The sequence below is a fragment of the Gadus morhua genome, chromosome 13, assembly GCF_902167405.1.
Source record: "Gadus morhua chromosome 13, gadMor3.0, whole genome shotgun sequence".
Taxonomy (NCBI): Eukaryota; Metazoa; Chordata; class Actinopteri; order Gadiformes; family Gadidae; genus Gadus; species Gadus morhua.
Window position 1 is genome coordinate 3,521,568 of NC_044060.1, and position 6,510 is coordinate 3,528,077.

The window sequence follows — 6,510 nt, forward strand, 5'->3', positions numbered from 1 at the left end:
AGAGGATGTCTCTGCAAATGTCAGGAATGTAAATCGTCCATAATGAGACTGTGGGATCCACTAAAACACACGCTTCACCCTGGCACCAGTATAAATACGTCATTATGGCGTCTTATTTAGGACGTCGTGCAAACAATAACGGAGGTCGCACTCACATCGTTACAGCCTACTGCCTTCTGGGCTGTCATCATCGTTTTGTAAAGTAAGTTGTACAACTGCAAAAGGTGATTGATTGAAGTACACATTGAATACGTTCTTAGCAGCATCTCAGATCAAAATCGAATTATTATATCGGAGTATTGTGGAGTATTCCACCACCAGAAAAACTTTCAGCTCGGTGGTGTGTGCTACATGGCATGCATGCCATGCATGCCATCTTTCAGCCCTAAAATCGTACTTCTTGAAAACAAACAAAAATAAACATGGGGGAGATTCCAACGTTCACTTGATTGGCTCCAGGTCACTTTATTTATTTATTTATTGGGCTTATTATAATAATAATTATTATAATAATAATAATTATTATTATTATAATAATTATAATTATTATTATTTATAAATATCTCCTCAACAATTGAGATGTGGTTTGGTTCACCATGGGACCCTTCCAGCCTTAGAAGCCTCTGATTGGATTAGAAGCAGACCGATCGCTCCCGCTGCTTCTAAAGGGACATCGTGGCGATGCATCTTCTATTACCGGTACTGATTAGCATAAACATCCTGTCACCAGGGGGCGATAAGCAATTCCCCACCGAGGCCATCCCTTGTCACTCTGAAATCACAAAATGGTTTCATCACACAAATCACATGCTGTTCGGGTTATAGGTACTCAGCAAACATAGCGTACCCCTTATGAAGAAATCGACGTGCAGCAATGTATTCACATACCCACCGTCACACTCAGGTTGTTGCACCTTTAGTTGCACTTCTCGATCCAAAACAGTTCACATTCGGGGGAAGGATAGCTGACTCATTCATGGTCGTTAGGGTTTTTGGATCCGGGCCAAAGTACTAGGTTCAGTAGTACCCAACGTCTGCATCCTAGCCTGAAGGCCTCCTTGAGAAACGTGCGCCCCACCCCTACCTGGTCCTTAGTGACATCACCGTAAAGGGCTCTTTATGGTTCCACGTTCACGCAACGCAAGGGGGTTACGGATCTTTTACGTCCTTGCGGACCCTCCTTGCGACCACCGCATGGGCCGGACGTGCGCCTCACAAAAATCGGAACCTTCCGTCGAGGCGACGCAGCAGCAAGGGCTGTGATTGGTCGGCTTACTACAACCCGACGCAGAACCATAAAGGTCCACGACTGCGTCTAAGCGTCTGCGTGGTCATTGTGTTGTGGGAACGTGGGACCATAAAAAGGCCTTAAGAGGGAGGAGATATGCGTCTGCTAAATGGCTATATGATGGTACATGGACACATAGTGGTGAGGCATCTTGCTCCAGAAGTGTTCAGGGCCCAAGGCGACGCTCCATTACTGCTGGGCCAACTCGGCCCAATGAGAATACATATTCCGAGGAATTCTCAAGTATACACAGAAGGTTAAGATATCAGGTGAATATAGGGCTGAATCGTTTCTACTCTACCAAACATGGAGATGAAAAGTTCACCGAACAAATTCTCAAAAAGTTCTAGAGAAGATGGAAGAAAGTGTTTCTGTTAGCGGGAAGCAACAAATGTTTAAGGAGAGTTCCACAATGTTTTGACAATAGTGCCCTGTGATTGGTTTGTAAATGATGGACTGATCGCTTGTTAACGCTGCCGGGGTCGGGTCCGATTAAGCCGATGAACACTTACACGCTGAGTCAATTGATAAAGAAGGTTTACGGCCAGTGTGCGAGTTAGCCGTCAATATTCAGGGGGTCCCCATCCCCCTATTGTTGCGCAATACTGATCTTTTCTCAATATGCAGTAGGCCTATAATGTTACAATACTTCATGGATGCAAGCAATCAGTCTATAGCCTACATGACAACACACACACAACAATATCCGATATGCTATAGTTGCCTATTCCTAAAGCAACACTTCAGCTATGTCAGTACTGACATAGGAGCCTGCATTGTTTGAATGCACAATGTTTTATAACAAGGAGAGGCAAAGTTGTGGATTACAATGCAAACACAACAATAATTGGCGCCAATACGGCACACTTAGAACTACAATCAACAACTGAATAAATGCCAGGTATTGCCTATTGGAGACTGGCACGCAATTAGTGCACTTGCAAATGAAAGCCTGCAGTATGACCGATCATGTGACATTATTTAACCATCCATCTACAGAAAATACGATCAGACAGGTACATCATTGAACACATTCACAAATGTAGTTTTAGTATGTCAACATTACGTCTTTCGTCTGTTTGGCGAACATGGCTTATTTGCATGCGCTCACAGGACTGGCTGGCTCTGCTTGGCAAAAATTTAAATATTTGTGAATAAATGTTTTGATTTCTGAATACTGGACATGCAGACATACAGGAAAACTAGATTCTAGATGTGACTCTTTGTAGGACATGTCAAGGGCAGTCCCGCATATCTAGTAAACTACCCCGGTTAAGGAAAAGTGCAGAAGCACAGACGAGTATAGTTTGTCACCAAGACAACCTGTGAAAACGAGACTCAGACACAGGAGCTAGGACTGGAGCCCAATGTAGATTGTGACGAGAGAGTAGAGACTCCACAGCCTAGTGTACTGAGCACAGATGTACAGACTGACGGTCCACAGTCAGCACCAGAGGATGATGGCGAGAAGCACCCTAGGGTGATGTCCCATGCCTCAGCCAGTGGGAGATGTCCCACCAGAGAGAGCAAACCCCCGGGCTGTCTGAGAGATAAATACTCTGGAAGATACTGAGGATGTACACTCACTAATGTTGATTATTGCTACCGAGCAGTCTGTGGTGTACCTCTGACCTTTAAAGAGGCCATGACGTCAACTGAGTCAGGAAGGTGGAAGAAAGCAATGGACGAGGAGATGAAGTCCCTGGAGGACAACCAGACCTTCGTCTTGACTAAGTTACCAGAGGGCAGCAAGACAGTGGGAGGAAGATGGGTATAGTAGATCAAGGGTTACAATGACGGACACGACCAGTACAAAGCTAGGTTTGTAGCAAAAGGATACAGTCAGAGAGCAGGGATAGATTATGGCGAGACGTTCTCACCAACAACCAATCTTACCATAATCTTATCATAGTATACGTGTAGATGCAGAAGGCAGCCCAAGACGATTTGATCTTGCATCAAATGGATGTGAAACTGATCTGCACGCCCCCATTGATCGAGATATCTACATGGAACAACCTGAAGATTATGTAAAAAAGAGGGAGAGAAGCTAGTGTGTAAACTAGAGAAGTCAATTTACAGCCTGAAGCAGTCGGGGCGTAATTGGAATGAGATGCTCCACACATGTCTAGTAGATGATGACCACTTCACTCAGAACCCAACAAACCACAGCGTCTCCACAAAAGAGTCTAAAGAGGCAGGGACGGAAGTAGTAATTATCTGGGTGGATGATCTTATCATCGCAGCCTGCAACAACGAGAGTCTAGAAGTGAAAAACATGCTTTCTACTAGATTCAAGATAGGACTTACCTCGGTTGAAGTATTTTCTGGGCAAAGACTTCAGCCAGTCTGACGGCTGTGTAAAAGTGTCACAAAAGTATATTTTGTATGTTGAAAAGATACTGGAACGTTTCGACATGCAGGAGTGTAGAATTAGAGAAACACTATGTGACCAAAAGTAAGACTACTCTGAATGAAGAAGTACAGGAAGTCTCATTTACTTGACAACCTGTACACATCCTGACCTATGTTTCGTGGTGAGCAAGTTATCACAGCAATTTGCTGACCATGCAGATGAACATCCGGTTACGGTGAAACATGTTTTGCGTTATCTAAGGGGTACTGCAGACAAACAGCTCTGTTTCAGAAAGAGCAGCGGACGCTAGTGACAGACGCGGCACCACCGGGTATTGTGTGAGCATGGGTAAAGACAGCTCCTTAGTCTCTTGGAAAACCAAGAAGCATCCCACGACGGCACTATCCACATGCGAAGCCGGGTACATGGCTCTAGCTCTAACAATACAGGAGTGTATTTATTTGGAGCAACTACTGGGAGGTATACCTCTGTGTATAAGAAAACTGTTGATTATGAGGACAACCAGGGGACAATTGCGCTTGTTAGGAACCCAGCGTGTAGACAAAATGTAAGCCTGTGGACATTAAATATCACTTCATTAGGTATATCATACGGGAAGATAAGATGTCACTTGTTTACTGACCCACAGACGACATGATTGCAGATGTTATGAAAAGCCCGCCTCCAGACTAACGCTGATGAAATTTGCAGGTACATGTTTAGAGTGTAAAATGGTGACATTTGACTATGCCATGTTTTTGTTTTGATTTGTTTATTTAGTTATGTAAAAGTTGTACAGTTTACACGTCATTCATAAGTGGTAGCGTTGAGACTGAATAAGTGTATGAATGCATGAAACGGTATTTGTTCAGTAGGAGGAGCTGTTGCGTCTTGTGTCATGAGCCACGTGTGACTGATGACGCCACTACCTTATAAGGAGGATGTTACCATCCTCTCTCGCTGACCCTGACTCTCACGGAGAGCAGCTCGTGCAGTTTTCCAATAAACAATGTCACGCTATGTATGGCTGAAGAGACAAACGTCTGAATGTCTGGTCATTCCTTGGAGATATTATTCCGCTGTGCAAGGTAGGCAGAATAGATAAGCCTACCTGTTAACAGTGAGCTGAAAAAACATTTAAGTGACCATAAGTGACAATAAAATATTATTATTTATTTTTTTGGGGGTGTCGAGCATCCCGGACCCCCCGTATTTCGCACACTGTTTACGGCTTTCAAAATAACACATACGCTGTCGTCTGGTGGGCTGGACATGGTTCAAACGCGTGCACATCTGTTATCAGTGAAATTCAGTTGGTAAATAAGACATGCAAGACAAATGCTTTCTTATAATAAGTCAATAAGTCGAGGTAAGAAAAAGTCAACAAATCAACCAAATAAACGACTTTAATGAACACGAAATTATATCCAATAAAGCACATTAATTATATTATATAATTATTAATAAACAATAAAATACATGAAGTAAGGCGAAGGATATGCCCCATTAAAATAAAAAAATTTGAGACACACACGCACGCACACGCACACGCACACACACTTGTGACACATGTTTTAGGGGGAGTTTGAGTTTTCATGTATTCGGATTCTGTATGTTTTTTGTAAATAAAAGATCTTTACTTAGCTTGTGCTAGTAACAAGCAGATGCTATGCCGGTATCAGAGGGCTAGCCTACCTGCATTGCCTAGCCTGGTCCATCACATTGACCTATTAAAGAGGTCCATCCTCGGACAAGAGACCAGTTGGTGCCTGTAGAGGTGTTGGAGGGCCACTAGGGAGTGCTAATTCCCCCTAATCATCCCCCGGTGTCTAATTGGAGTCATCATTCCCCACCTCTCCACTGTGCGTGGTAAGCGTTCTGCCAGCCGTGTAGGGTGCTACACCCTGGTAGTGGATCAGGGGTCATAACTAACCGCCCAACGGCAACCCAACCCACACAGAAAAGATCTGTTGATCGTTTTTGGCAGCACCTGACTTCTCTTTTAATATATTGATTGGCTTTCTTATTAAAATGTTTTGCTTTTCTGTCCATTCTTTGGACACTTACTTACTAACTTACTTGCTAACTTACTAACACATCTACACTCAATATGTAAAGTGCTTTGGGGACATTTATTAGTGGTAAATAAATGAAATAATCAATAATAACATGAGTTTTCGTGCATCACAGGAGACATGTGAGAGTTGAATTGTTAATATACAGGGCAGGTTTGGGCGTTTGACTCCCAGGCAAAAGGTTCTGGCTTTGATTCCCAATTGCCTACAACTCTCATATTCAATAATGTGACATAAACTCTAAATCGTTTTTGGAAACAGGCTTTGCTAAATAACCAAAGAGCACTAAAACACTACATTCCAGAGACCCACATTGTTGCTTCCCCTATAAGGTCACTCTTTCAGACTAAAGTCACTTTTACAGACTGGTTGATTCTGCCTCATGACGAGGAAATAACTCTTCTTGAGATTAATTCTGTACACCTCACTTCCTTTCTAACCTAGCCGGTACCACATCACAGACAAAGACACTCACACGCTATAGGAGATACTACAACTCATTACCAGAGCAGCAGCTGAAAAGAGTGAACGCTGTCAAAATTGGACCCTGAACACACAGTAAGGAATAATTTATTGATGTTTTTTGACATTTTTTTAACTTGTGCTGTAATGCATAATGAACCAGTTAAAAGTGAATGCATAAGGATGTAGGATTTCACAAACAAACAAGAGATGATGCAAAAATAATAAACTAGCCTTAGAAACAATCTAAATGAAGGTAGTTTAAAAATATCAATGCAATGCTTTACATAAACATATCTATGGTTGGCTATTGTTGTTTGGTGGAGAGT

At 42.7% G+C, this 6,510-nt stretch overlaps 1 protein-coding gene across 1 annotated transcript in view; it reads left to right on the plus strand.

Annotated features, from left to right (window-relative positions):
- The first annotated feature begins 5,177 nt into the window (after positions 1-5,177).
- Positions 5,178-6,510, plus strand: part of LOC115556887 (adenosine receptor A1) — a 5,368-nt gene continuing 4,035 nt past the window's right edge. Inside the window, exon 1 of the mRNA XM_030374291.1 lies at positions 5,178-6,277. The gene's annotated coding sequence lies outside the window, so the exon portion shown is untranslated. The remainder of the gene's footprint in view (positions 6,278-6,510) is intronic.